The sequence below is a fragment of the Chiloscyllium punctatum genome, chromosome 29, assembly GCF_047496795.1.
Source record: "Chiloscyllium punctatum isolate Juve2018m chromosome 29, sChiPun1.3, whole genome shotgun sequence".
NCBI lineage: Eukaryota > Metazoa > Chordata > Chondrichthyes > Orectolobiformes > Hemiscylliidae > Chiloscyllium > Chiloscyllium punctatum.
In genome coordinates, this window is record NC_092767.1 from 10,461,596 (window position 1) to 10,476,190 (window position 14,595).

Here is a 14,595-nt window from a genome sequence, read left to right on the forward strand (position 1 = left end):
CATTCCTCAAAGCCTGCTTATTTGGCAATGTTTTTGGTCACCAGACCCAATATCATCCTTCTCTGACCTTATGTCTAAAGTTCCCAATAATATTTTTGTGAAATTATAAGCAGGATAATAAAACTACAAATGTTCTTGATTTGGACATTACCTTCAAATCATCACTGTTGCTGTAATGAATACTCTGTAATGTCTCTTACCCAATCACATTGTGGGAGTACCTTCACCACTGCAGCTGGACAAGAAAGTCAAACATCACCCTCTCCACAGGCAACAGGGATTTGGCATTAATCACTGGTATCTGTGGAAGGAGAAACACAGCTGATGTTTCAGGTAGTGCAAAACAGATTACAGGGAATGAAAATGGTGCAGAATGTGATGGTCAGAAATGGAAGGAAAATACAAGGAAAAATGAATTCTTGACTGTCAAAGATTTTTCAGAAAAAAATTAATAAGCAGCTCATGCTCAGGGGCTGTGACGCAGAGAAAAAATAACTTACAAAAATGTCTGTAAAAGTAATTGTAAAATACTAAACAGACCCAAAATACACCCATTGTTCGATACTGAGCAAGCTAGATATTGATAAAGTGGTCATAAAGGAGCCCAGAAATGAAGCAGAGCTGTATAAGCTGATATGATCCCACAGTCATCGAGATGTATACCACCGACACAGACCCTTCGGTTTAAGTCATCAATGCCAACCAGGTATCCGAACCTAATCTATTCCCATTTGCCAGCACTTGGCCCATATCCCTGTAAACGCTTCCTAATCATATCATGTGTCTATTTAGACACCTTCAACAAGTTTTAATTGTACTTGCCTCCACCACTTCCTCTGGCAGCTCATTCCACCCACTGCATGAAAGAGTTGCCCTTTAGCCCCGTTCACCCTAAAGCAATGTCCTCTACTTTTGGACACCACTACTCCAGGGAAAACACCTTGTTCATTTACCCTGTTCATGCTTCTCATGATTGTATAAACCTACATAACATCACCACTCAGCCTATGGCACTCCAGGGAAAACAGCCCCAGCCTTTTATGCCTCATCCTGTTGCTCAAATCCTGCAACCCTAACAACATCCTTGTAAGTCTTTTTTGAAACCTTTCAAGTTTCACAGCACCCTTCTGATAGGAAGCAGGCCAGAACTACACACAATATTCCAAAAGTGGCCTAACGAATGTCCTGTACAGCAACATGACCTCCCACATCCTATATTCAATGCTCTAGCCAACGCTCCACCTTCTTCACCATCCTATCTGCCTGCAACTTGACTTGCAAGGACTATGAACCTGCAGTCCGAGGTCTTTGTTCCGCAAGCGTCTCCAGGGCCTTGCCATTCAGTGTATAAGTCCTGGGCTGAAAAACGTGTAGCTGGTAAAGCACAGCAGGTCAGGCAGCATCCAAAGATCAGGAGAATCAACGTTTCTGGCATGAGCCCTTCTTCAGGATTCCTGCTGTGATTTTCCAGCAACACATTTTTTCAGCTCTGATCTCCAGTATCTGCAGTCTTCACTTTCCCCTAGTGTCGAAGTCCTGCCCTGACTTGCTTTTCCAAAATGCAGCATCTCACATTTATCTAAATTAATCCGTATCTGATCAATATCTCACTGTAACCTGAGGTGACCTTCTTCACGATGCACAATACCTCCAATTTTGAATGACCTGCAAACTCAGTTACGACAGCAAGTCATTTAAATGAATGAAGAAACAAATCCAGAAATAAACATCCATTTCTCTGAGTTTGAATGTGCTCTGTGTAAATCCTACCCAATGACTCTGTACCAGAGAAAGGCTACACATGCGCCTGGTTGCACCTTGCCCCCTACAAAGATGGCGGCTGCGCACATGTCCAGTGAATCGTTGCCCCGAATAAAGATGGCGGCGCTCACTCAGGCCTGCAGCTGCGCTGAGGCAATTCCCCGTTTACTCCAAACACGGGACTGGGACATTCAAATTTGTGTTTTCCGACATGCACAATTTGTTTGTAAAACCTCTCCCCTCATAGCAACACAGTTTTTCTCCCGTGTCCCCCTGTTTATTTATTTATTTCCTTACCGTATCCTTTCGCTCCATTACTTCCTGACCATCCATTACAGCGACTCTCCTCTGCGCGCGCGGGTGTCCCTAGTTCACTTTGATTGGTTGGAGGACCAACCTCCCGCCAGGTCCTCCAGTTCCGCCCACCCTCCTTTCATTGGTCTGGAGCTGACGTCAATCACCCGGGGTGCCTTTGTTGGCTAGAGCATGCGTAGTGCGTCCCGCTTTTGCTGCTCTGTTGGGTCATGTGATGGGAGAGTTTACTGAGGGGAAGGATCCCTTTGTGTGAGCTCTGCAGTAGATTACCTTTATTCATAAAGGAAATTGCCTTCCTACTCATGACTGTACAGCTGTGATTGATGAACCAATGCCATCTGAACCAGTACATAAACACACCATTGCCACAACATCTGAGATCTTCAGCTCATTGTATCACACTCTTCTTTGGAAACAGAAAAAGCATGAAATGGAGCCTCAAGGAATCGGAGCAGGAGTAGGGCATTCATTCCCTTCAGCTTGTTCCCTCATTCTATGAGATCATGACTGGGCCAACCCAGACCTCAACACCTCCTTTATGCTTGATTCGCATAGCCCTTAACTGCTCAATATTTCAAAAATCTATCTGCCCTCTTTTAGGATAATTTGAGATAGAATCATAAATTCCCTACTGTGTGGAAACAGGCCCTTCGGCCCAACACGCCACACTGACCCTCTGAAGAGTAACCCAACCAGATCCATTCCCCGACCACATTGAACTTTCACAATTGTTTGGGCTAGAAAATTCTAGCCATTCACTGAGAGAGAAAAAGTCTTTACATTTTTTTACAAAATGAATGTTCCCTTATGTAATGTCCCCTGGTTTGAGACTTCACTGGTGCTAGAAGATCTAGTCAACATCTACCCTGTCAAGCTCCTCAGAATCTTGTTTCCATAAGATCACCCCTTATATTATGTGGGTGGCACAGTGGTTAGCACTGATGTCTCACAGTGCCAGAGACGTGGATTTAATTCCTGCCTCAGGTGACTCTGTTTGGAGTTTGCACGTTGTCTGCGTGGGTTTCATCCGGGTGCTCCAGTATCCTCCCACAATCCAAAAAAAGCGCAGGTTAGGTGAATTGGCAATGCTAAATTGCCTGTAGTGTTCGGTGAAGGGGTAAATGTAGGGGAATGGGTCTGGGTGGGTTGTGCTTCGGTGGATCGGTGTGGACTTGTTGGGCCAAAGGGCCTGTTTCCACACTCTATGTAATCTATTTGTCGAGATTCTATTGTATAATGACCAAACTTGTTTAGCTATTCTTGATAGGTCAACCTTTTCGTCCTCGAAGCAGCTAGCTGAATCTTTTTTTGAATGGTCTCCAATACTGGTTTATCCCTTATTAAATATGGGAGCTAACATTGTATACAGTACTCCAAGTGAGGTCTCAGCAACCTCCAGTGTGGTTAACCAATCCTCACTCCATGCAAATACGTTACCCCTGAAACAGTGAGCTCCTGTATTACGAAATAAATTTTGCTGTAGCACCTTATCATTTGCATTTTTAAAATCCAAATACGAACATCATTGGATTGCCCTTTATCAGCCCTGCTTGTTATCTCCTCAATGAACTGTTGCAAATTTGTCATAGTGTCCTTCTTTCACAAAACCCAGTCTACCATGTTTAATGATAAGCTTTTCGAAATGCCCTGCTATTTATTACTTTAATATTCGATGCTGCTGTATTATAAAAAACAGATATTAAACTAACTAGTCTATAGTTTCCTGATTTCTGTCTCCCTTCCCTTCTTGAACAGGTGCATCAATCCACTGGATACTTCCTGTATCCCCTGATTCTGGAATATTCCAATTGATGCCTTGAATATCTCTGCAGTCAGTTGCCTTAAAAATGTTTGATCCAGGCCATTAGGTCCTGTCTGCCTTTAGTCCTATTAGTTGGTCAATACTTTGTCACTTGTGACAAAGACGGTTATAACATTTTTCTACCCATGATTAACTTGCTTATTTGCTACCTTTAGGATGATAATGGCATCCTCCTTCATGAAGATCAATGTAAAATATAGGTTTAAATTATCTGCTGATTCCCTGTACACATTATCAATTCCACAGTCAGAACCTCCAAGGGTTCGATGCTGACTTTAGATACTCAATTTTTATATACCTGTACAACTCTTGCCATTCATTTTTGTTTCTTGTCAATTTAATTGCATGATCAATTTTCTCCCTTTTTAGTCATCCGTGGCTATGTCATTCTTTTCCTTGTGGGTACTGCTCTTGACTGCCTTTGTTACCTACGGGTGGTTCACATTTCTCTTCGAGTTCTCCTTTTTGCTTCAAATTAACTGTGAGAGGTAATTTCGGTTCAAACTTTAAGATGTGCCTGGACCACAGAATGATCTATAATAAAAGACAAAACTTTTGCTTCTTTTCTAAATTGTGCATAATGCTGACAATTTGTGAGCAGAGTGAAAACAAACAGGCCCTTGATTGATGAAACCATTAGCACAGGCAGGGAAGAATGAGTCCTTGACTGATAAGACTGCAGGATAGGGAAACGACTCGAGAGACATCTGCTACAGATTGATACAGAGACATCTGCTACAGATTGATTAGACCGCTAGCACAGACAGAGAAGAATAAGTCTTTGACTGATAAGACTACAGGGTGAGAAAAACAACAACTTTGGAGACTCTGGAGACATTTATTGCAGACTTTGTGATAAGGGTGCAAATTGGAGAATAATGATGTTTTAAGAATGTGAACCTCATGGCTCATTAGAGCCAAGGAGGGGAGGGAATTGTGCTGTATATAATGAGAAACTTTGTCAGCCTCGGCGCGCCTTTTTCTCAGAAGGGTGCCCAACTCTGCAGACTTGCTAATAAAACTTTGTTTTCCTGAATTTGTCTAGAGCGATTATTAAGAAGCGATTTTCGTTTCTAACATTAACTTTTGCTAAGAATTATGTAAAACAAAACTCATCATATTACAGTGACTGAGTAACTTGCTTGGTCTCCATGGATGCTTTCTGACCTGCTGTCAGCTCCAGCATTTGCTGTTTTCAGTACAGATTCCACCATCTGTAGTAATTTCCTTCTCTACTTCTTCATTATGTTGTTTATTAAATGTCCACTAAATTGCAGCTACTACTCAACACCTTACCTACAGAGTACTGTGGCCCTGGTGTCAAAAGCCTCCATTAACTTGTTCAATTACACCATAGTTTAGGACAATTGCAAAATGCCACTGTGACTGAAAAGAATAGAATCATAGATATCAACATGGAAATGAACCCTTCGGTCCAACTCATCCATGTCAACCAAATTTCCCAAACTATGCCAGTGCAGTTTGCCAGCATTTGGCTCATATTCCTCAACCTTTCCTATTCATGTCCCTCTGCAAATGTCTTTTAAATGTTGTAACTGTACTTGCATCTACCACTTCCTCTGACTGTTCATCCCATGTCCCAACCAATCTCTTTGTGAAAACGTTGGCAACTGATAGTTTCACTGTTGACTACGGTGTGTGAATCACTGGGGATGATTGTTCGTTCAGGACCACCCCTTTCTGAGCACGGCTTGAATGTAGCTTGGGCCTCGTTGTGGGTTACCACATGCTGCTCAAGGCTTTGTGTTTGCGCAGCGCAGCTGTCTATGGGTGGGGGTGTTGTGGAAGGAAGGAGGAGGCATGAAGGAATTAATGAATTTATGGAATATGGGTTTCACTGGTTGTGCGAATATTTATTGCCTCATTCTAATGCTCTTGAGAAGGTGGTTGTGAGCTCCCTTTTTGAGTCACTGCAGTCCGTGTGGGCTGTAGACCTATTGGTAGTGCTGTTGGGAGGGAATTCCAGAATTTTGGCTCAATGACACTTCAGGACTGCTGAAAGATTTTCAACTCCAGATGGTAGTGGCTTGGAAGGGAACCTGCAGGAGGTGATGTTCCCATGAATCTGCTTCCCTTTTCCTTTCATTTGGTATTGGTCATAGGTTTGGAAGATGCTATTGAAGTGTTATGAATTGATGTAATGTATCTTGTAGATAGTACATAGTGCTGCTCTGGGCATCAGTGGAGGAGGGAGTGGATGTGGTGCCAATCAAACAGTCTGCTTTTTCCTGACACTGTCAAGCTTCTTGAGTGTTCTTGGAGCTGCACCCAAACCTAGCCAAGTAGTGAATATCCTATTGCACTCCTGAGTTGATTCTTGTAGATGGTGAACAGGCTTCAGAGATTTGGAGGGCAGTTTACTTACCGTAGTTATATGGAAAGTCCACTTCAATTTCTAGTCAATAGTAAACCCCCAGAATGTTGATGGTGGGGGATTCGGTGATGGTGGGTTTGAAGAAAGTGGCTGCAAGGTTTTTGGTGAAGGGGCTTCAGGCTGAAAGCTAGGGAGAGGGGAATAAGGTAGAGGCTAGAAATGGATAGGTGGGGAAAGATGCTTCAAAGGAGACATCACGGTCTTTTCTCTGTGCTGGGCCCAGCTGGTCTGCTGGCACTACTGTAGAGATATTGTGCCTCACCTCACCAAATCAAACAGCCTCTCACCATAGTCTTTCCAATACCATGCCCATTAAACACCTTGTATTAGTCCATTCCTCTTACTTCCTCCTTTTGAAATAAGAACATTAGAGCATCAGAATTAGGAGCAGGAGTATTAATCCAGCCCCTTGTACATGCTCTGCCATTTGATACAGACATGGTGAATCTCATCTTGGCCTGAACACCACTTTCCTGCCAGCTCTCCTTAACTCTTCAACCCATTACTAATTAAAAACCCGTGTGCCTCTTATTTAAATTTACTTCATGTCCCAGAATCCACATTGTTCTGAGGTAGTGAATTCCCAAGATTCACCATTCTCTGAGAGAAGTAATTCCTCCAACTTTCCCTTTATTGTAAACTTATGACGACTCATTGTAGATTGAATCAGCTTCTCTGCATCTACTTGATCAACCCCTTGACCATTTTATAGACACTCAATGATACCACCTCTCATTCTTGGGCTCCAATGAATATGAATGGAAATAGTGTGCCATTTTAATAATTGTAGCAGAGGATGTTTGGTCAAAACTGAGCTGGACAGTTAGTGCTTTTCAAATAAGAAATAGTTGATGAGATTAAGTACATTAATATATTGGAGTTTTGTTTTTAGGAAGACTTACTGTTGGGAAGATTTGGTTAAGGGAATATTGCAATCAACGCTGTGGAAGATTAACCTCCACCCATGTGTGAGGTAGTACACTGTGATCAAAAGACTAAAGAGACCACTTCCTCTTTGGAAATATGTCCTTAAATAGGGCAGAGGGATCTGGAGATAGGAATGAGTCACTGGCAGCAAATGGCACCGTTTTGTGAGGTTAGATGTAGAAGTAGGTCATGGGTTTATTTCTGGGGTGACAGAATGGAAATGTGTTCGATATGTGTCGGACCATGGACAGGTCACCCTTGGAGCACTGCACACAGTTCGGATCGGCGAAGGTAAAGAATAGTTACTGGAATTATATCCAAACTGAGTTTGAATTCATCAAGTAAGATTGGGCAGTGTTGTCTCATTGAAAAAGAGTGACATGGTCCAGTTACATTTGATCGAGTAGACATGGAAAAGATGTTTCTGCTTGCGAATGACAGAATCCACTGGATCTGGGGATATAATTGTAATCACTATTAAATCTAATGGGGAATTTGCAGAGGGCGACAAAGTCTTTACCAAAAAGGGGTTTGAATGTCGAACTTACTTCATCAGGAATAATTGAAGCAAATAAAAGATGAATTCAAGGAGGAGCTTGGAATATAAGAAATCGAAGAAAACTATGTTGATGGGTTTAGGTTGGGAAGGAAGCCTGAGTAAATCACAAATTCTGAGAACCTGTGTTTGTGTCCTGAAACTATGCATCTGTGTTGTTCTGTGAAATTTCTATAGGAGCAGCAGCGGCAGCAGTAAATAAGGCAGCTCACCCTTACCATTCTTGGAGAAAAGCAGAACCTCTGGCCACACAAAAGGGAAATAGCTCTCTTGAGGAGTTGGTTCAAACAGTGGCCAACGACTTGATCCGCAGAGACAGTGTGCCTTCATTACCTGGTGAGAAAGGTGAATTCTTTAACCAGAAATAATGTTTTGTCCTTCCACTGATCTCATGACTTAAGCAGGAAAATGTGTCTCTTCTGTTAGATGATTTGAATCAATCAAATCTTTTGCTACGTTAGCACTCCTTCCCTACCCAAAGGATATGTGGGTCAAATAGGCACATGTCCTGCACTGATTTATTTCAAGTTTCCTTTATTCAGCCATGTGCTTAAGCTATTCAATCCAACTTCCTTGTGTTTCCCTTGGATCTGTGGTTGTGCATAAGGAAACTTAAACAATGTGTGATTCAATATCAAAGTTGTGTTGAATCAATAATTGTAACCCAACTCTGCTCTTTGAGCAGATAATTAATCCAAGGATTCGAGCTCAGCCCCTAACTTCAAGTTCAAGTTCTAAACCTTTCAGTGAGCAATGGAAAATAACAAAGAACAATGTCAATCATTTATTGTCTCTCCAGACTCTGCTTCTGTTGCCACTGAGTACTCCCATGAGTTCGACAAGTCAATGACGAAAGATGAGATTGAAGAGAAATCATTCCGTTCCTTCAGCCATCAGAGAGCCATCACCGCTTTAATAAGGGGAAGGAACACAGCCAGCAGGATGATTCAGATGAGGACATAGTGTGGGACCAATCGGCTTCTCCAATGGATTAGGGTGAGTGGAGGTACCAATTACTGGGATCTCAGTGCTTGGAATAGTTGCTCCTCTCCATGTTTGAGGTACCTTGCCTTGAGATTCAAATGGAGAGGACGAGGACCATACGGTGTAACGGGTGTGAGCCAACAGTTGGGCGGGGCCTGTGTTTTTGAAAAAAAAAGCGAGTACCACTTGGTAACAATGTGCCCAGAGTTTATCAATCATGAAGGAGAATAAATATTTAACATTGTTAATCTTTGTGATTAAGTTACCATGTGGTGAAGACAAAATTTAATATTTAATGGGATTCATTGCTCCCCCAATCAGATAAACACAAGGCAAATTTGACTATGTCCCTAAATTTACACCATTCTACTCTCCATTAAAGGTAATAAGATGCAAAAGATATCCTTGCAGAGGAATTTGATTTGAACAAGAGACATTTGTGTAGATATTCTAATTGGAAGGATATGGTTAGTGATATCCTGCACGGATCGATGTTGGAGCCCTAATTATTCACTATTCATAATGAAAGGAAAACCACATTCAAAATTTGGGGCCACTCTGCAGATTACAGTGATTCCAAGTGTAGGTAGATGGAAGCATAGCATTAGAAAACAATCTTGATAGATTCAGTAAATGAAAAAAAAACAATGACAGGTGAGTTTGTGTCGGCAAGTGAGAGGTTGGATATTTCTTGATTGTGAAAATAGAGAGAGAGTGGACTCCAAAGGAACTTGGTGGGATTGATTCAGCTGTATAGTTCATGAAAATGTCACAAACCGGTTCAGAAACGTGACCAAGGGACCGGTAGAATGTTGACATTGATCTCGACAGAAGACGAGATACCGAAGGATTTGAAGTCATGCGTCAGCAAATCCGAACCTAGTTAGACCAAGCTGTCAGGGTTGGGCACCATGGCTTAAGGAGAGTATCACTCTGAGTGGAAGGGCAGTGTAGATTTACTGATGTGATACTTGGATTCCAAGGCTTAATTTAAGAAGAAAGATTAAACAGATAAAGTGTTAGAGTCAGAACATTGAGGTGTGATATCGGGGAACACTTTTATACACAGAAATGGATAAAATTTGATAACGTTCCACAAACAGCGATTGATTGGAAATCATTTGCAAATTTTAAATCTGAGATTGGTAGATTTCGAATGAAAATGCTGAAGGATTATGGGACAAAGACAGGGATTTGTCATGATGAGGAAGATTACCATGATTTGGGTGAATGGTGGAATAGGCTCACGGAGCTAAATAGCCTCCTCGTGCTCTGATGTTGATGTAACCATGGCACCCTTATTGTCTGCAAGTGCAACTCCTGTTGTGTTTTTGGTTATTTATCAGAACCTGGCAGCAAGTTAGTGACTGGAGTCCTGACCAGAAAATCATCAGGATGAGGGACTTCGCTGGTCTTAATGTGTTTCACAGCTGATGAAATGACACAGCCAGCACTCTCCTTCCCTCTCTTCCCCACTCTCCCACTCACTCCTCCCCTCCCACCCCCCTCCCCCACCCTCTCGCGCGGCCCCAGCAAACCCCTCTTAACCCCCACCCCTCTCCCGCCCCTCTCGCCCCCTCGCCCCCCCACCCCCCTCTCGCACCTAAACGCACCCTCCCTCACCCCCCCCTCTCTCCTCCCCCAGCCCACCCTTTCCCCCCCAATCACCCCCTCTCACTCTGCCCCCCCCCGCCCCCCCGGCCACCGTTCCCTCCCTCCCTCTCCCACACTCCTCTGTCTCTCATCCCTCTGTCTCTCACTCGCCCCCACTTTCTCTTGCCCTCTCACTCTCCCCTTCTCTCTCTTTCTCTCACTCCTTCTCTCTCTCTCGCTCTCCTTTCCCCCCTCACACCCCCTTTCTCTCCTCTCTCACCCAATCACTGTCACCCTCTCTCTCTTACACCCCCTTTCTCCCCCGTCTCTCTCTATATCTCTCTCTTTGTGCCCCCTTCACCATCGCTCACCTCTGTCGCTCTCTCTATCACCTCTCCGTCTCGCTCCTTTCACTCTCTCTCGCTCTCTCTGTTGCCCCTCTCTAACCCCTCCCTTGCCCTTTCTCGATCACTCTCTCCCCCACCCTCTCTCCCACAGCCTCTCTCCCTCTCTCTTTCCCTCGCTCTCTCACTCTCTCTCTCGTATTTGCCCCTTCTTTCCCTCTTTCTTGCAATTCTCTCCCTCTTTCTCTCAATCTCTCTCGCTCGTTCTCGCTCTCACTCACTCTCGGTCACTCTCTCCCTCTCTCTATACCATGCTCCCCCATCTCTCTCTCTCTCTCTAACTCTCCCCCTCTCCATCTCGCTCATTTCTCTCTCTCCCCACTCTATCCCTCTCTCGCCCGCCTCTCTCTCTCTCTTGCCCCTCTCTTTCTTTGGCACCTCTCTCTCTCTCTCTCTCTCTCGCCACCTCTCTCCCTCATTCACTCTTGCCTCATCGCTCTCGCATCCTCTCTTGCTCTCTCACCCCGCTGTCTTTGCCTTTCTGGGACTTCCCTCTGTCTCTCGCCTCCTCTCTCTTTCTTTCATCCATCTCTCATTGCTCTACCTCTCGCTTGTCCTGTCTCTCCATCTCGCTATCCCTTCTCTCTCGCTCCCGCTCTCTCTCTCTCGCGGCTTCTCTCTCTCACTCTCACTCTCCCCCTCTTTCTTTGTAGCCCTCTCTCTCTCTATCCTGCCCCTTTCTCTCTCTCTCTACCAATCCTCTTTCTCTCTCGCGCGCGCACTCTCGCTGTCTCTCACTCTCTCTCTTGCCCCCTCTCTCTGTCTCTCTGGCACCTCTCTCTCTCTCTCTCTCGCCGCCTCGTTCTCTCGCTGTCTCTCTCGCGCTCGCTCTCACTCTTGCTCGCCCCCTTTGTTCATCTCTCTGTGTCTCTTGCTCTCATCCTGGCTCTCCCTCACTGGCACCCTCATTCGCCCTCCTCTTACTCGCCCGCCTCTCTCTCAACCCCCCCCCAATCTTTCACCACCCCCTCCCTCTCTCTCTCTCGCCCCCTCCCACACTGTCTCACCTCCTCCCTCTCTTTCTCGCCCCATTTCTCTTTCTCTCTCACCCACACCCACTCTCTCCCTCGCCCACTCCCTCTCTCTTTCTCGCCCGCTTCCCTCTCTCTCTCTCACCCCCCCTCGCTCTCTCGCCCCCCCTTCTCTCACGGCCTCTGCCTCTCTCTCTCTCGCCCCCTCCCTCTCTCTCTCTCTTGCCCACCCTCCCTATCTCTCTCACTGCCCCTCTCGCTCTCTTGCAACACCTCCCTCTCCCTCTCGCCCCTCTCTCTTTGTCTCTCTCGCCCCCTCCCACTCTCTCTTGCCCCTCCTTCTCTCTCTCGCCCCCTCACTTTCTCTCTCTCTCAACCCCCTCCCTCTCGCTCTCTCTCGCCACTCCCTCTCTCTCTCTCGCCCCTCCCTCTCTCTCTTGCCCGCCTCCCTCCCTCTCTCTCTCGCCACCTCCCTCTCTCTCTCCCCCTCTCTCGCCTCCCCTCCCTCTCTCTCTCGCCCTCCTCTCTCTCACTCTCGCCCTCTCCCTCTCTCTCTCGCCCCACTCCTCTTTCTCTCTCGCCCCCCTCCCACGCTCTCTCTCACCCCCTCTCTCTCTCTCGCCCCCCATCCCTCTCTCTCGCCCGACTCCCTCCCTCTCTCTCTCGCCACCTACCTCTCTCTCTTCCCCTCTCTCTCGTCCCCTCCCTCCCTCTCTCACCCCATCCCTTTCTCTCGTGCCCCCTCACTCCCTCTCTCGACCCCTCCCTCACTCTCAATTTCGCCCCCTCCCTCTCTCTCTCGCCCCCTCCCTCTCCCTCGCACCCCCTCCCTCTCGCTCTCTCGCCCACCCCCTCTCTCTCTCGCCCCCTCCCTGTCACTCGCATTAATAATCTCTCTCTCTCTACCCCTTCCCTCTCTCTCTCTCTCTCGCCCCCTCCCCCTCTCTCTCTTGCCCCGTCACTCTCTCTCTCGCACCCTCCCCCTCTCTCTCACCACCTCCCCTCTCTCTCGCCCCCCCCCCATCGCTCCCCTCCCTCTCTCCCACCACATCCCAATTTCTCAGGCCCCTACCTCCCTCTCTCGCACCTCCACCCCCCTCTCTCATGCTCACTCCCCTCTCTCTCGCCCCCGTCTCTCTCGTGTCCCTCTCTCGCTCCCTGCGTCTTTCTCTCGCCCCCTCTCTCTCACTCTCACCCCCTCCCTCTCACTGTCGCCCCACTCCCTCCCTCTCTCACCCCATTCCTCTCTCTCTCGCCCCCTCACTCCCTCTCTCTCACCCCCTTCCTCTCTATCCCACCCCCTCCCTCTCTGTCTCGCGCCCTCTCTCTCTCACTCGCCCGACCCTCGCATCCCATCCCGCTCTCTCTCGCACCCCCTCCCTCTCTCTCTCTCGCCCCCTGCCCTCTCTCTCGCCCCCACCCACTCTCTCGCCCCCGCCCACTCTCTCACCCCCCCGCCCTCTCTCTCACCCTCTCCCTCTCTCTCGCTCCCTCCCCCCTCTTTCTCACCCAATCCCTCTCTCTCTCACCCCATCCCTTATCTGTCTCTCGGCCCTTGTCTGACCCTCTCGCAACCCTCCCTCTCTCTCTTTTGCCCCTCCCTCTCTCTCGACCCCTCCGTCTCTCACTTACCCCCTCCCTCTGTTTTTCCCCCCTCCCTCTCTCTCTCTCACCGCTCCCTCTCTCTCTCTCAACCCCCCTCTCAACCTTCCTCTCTATCGCCCCCTCCATGTCTCTTTCTTGCCCCCTCCCTCTCTCTCTCACCGCTCCCTCTCTCTCTCACCTCCACTCTCTCTCACACACCCCCCCTCTCTCTCTCACCACCTCCCTCTCTCTTTCTGCCCCCTCCCTCTCTCTCTCTCACCCCCCTTCTGATTCGCACTCCCACTCTCTCTCTCACCCCCACTTTTCTCTATTACCCCTCCCTCACTCTCTCTCGCCCCCCTCTCTCTCTCATCCCCCCTCCCTTTCTCTCTCGCACCCCTCCCTCCTGTCTCTCTCTCGTCCCCTCCCTCTCTGTCTCTCACCACCCCCTCTCTCCCCTCCTCTCTCTCGTTCCCTCCCTCTCTCTCTCGCTCCCCTCCGTCTCTCTCGCCCCCCTCCCTCTCTCTCTCGCCTCCTCCCTCTCTCTCTCTCGCCCCCTCCCTCTCTTTCTCTCGCCCCCCTCCCTCTCTCTCGCCACCCGTCACTCTCTCTCTCGCCTCCTCCCTCTCTCTCTCTCGCCCCCTCCCTCTCTCTCTCGCCTCCTCCCTCTCTCTCTCTCGCCCCCTCCCTCTTTTTCTCTCGCCCCCTCCCTCTCTCTCTCTCGCCCCCTCCCTCTCTTTCTCTCGCCCCCCTCCCTCTCTCTCGCACCCCTCCCTCTCTCTCTCGCCCCCTCCCTCTCTCTCTCGCCCCCTCCCTCTCCCTCTCGCACCCCCTCCCACTCTCTGTCTCGCCCCCTCCCTCTCTTTCTGGCCCCCTACCTCTCTCTCATCCCCTCCCTCTTTCTCTCTCGCCCCCTCCCCCTCTCTCTCTCACCCCCTAGCTCTCTCTCTCACCACTCCCTCTCTCTCTCTCAACCCTCTCTCTTTCGCCCCCTCCCTCTCTCTCTCGCCCCCTCCCTTTTCTCTCGCCCTCCCTCCCTCACTCTCTCGCCCCCTACCTCTCTCTCTCGTTCCCTCCCCCTCACTCTCTCGCCCCCCTCACCCCTTCTCTCTCTCGCCCCCTCCCTCTCTCTTGCCCCTCCCTCTCTCTCTCTCCCTTTCTCTCACTCTCGCTCCCTCCCTCCCTCTCTCTCTCGTCCCCTCCCTCTCTCTCTCATCCCCTCCCTCTCTCTCGCCCCCTACCTCTCTCTCTCGCTCCCTCCCCCTCACTCTCTCGCCCCCCTC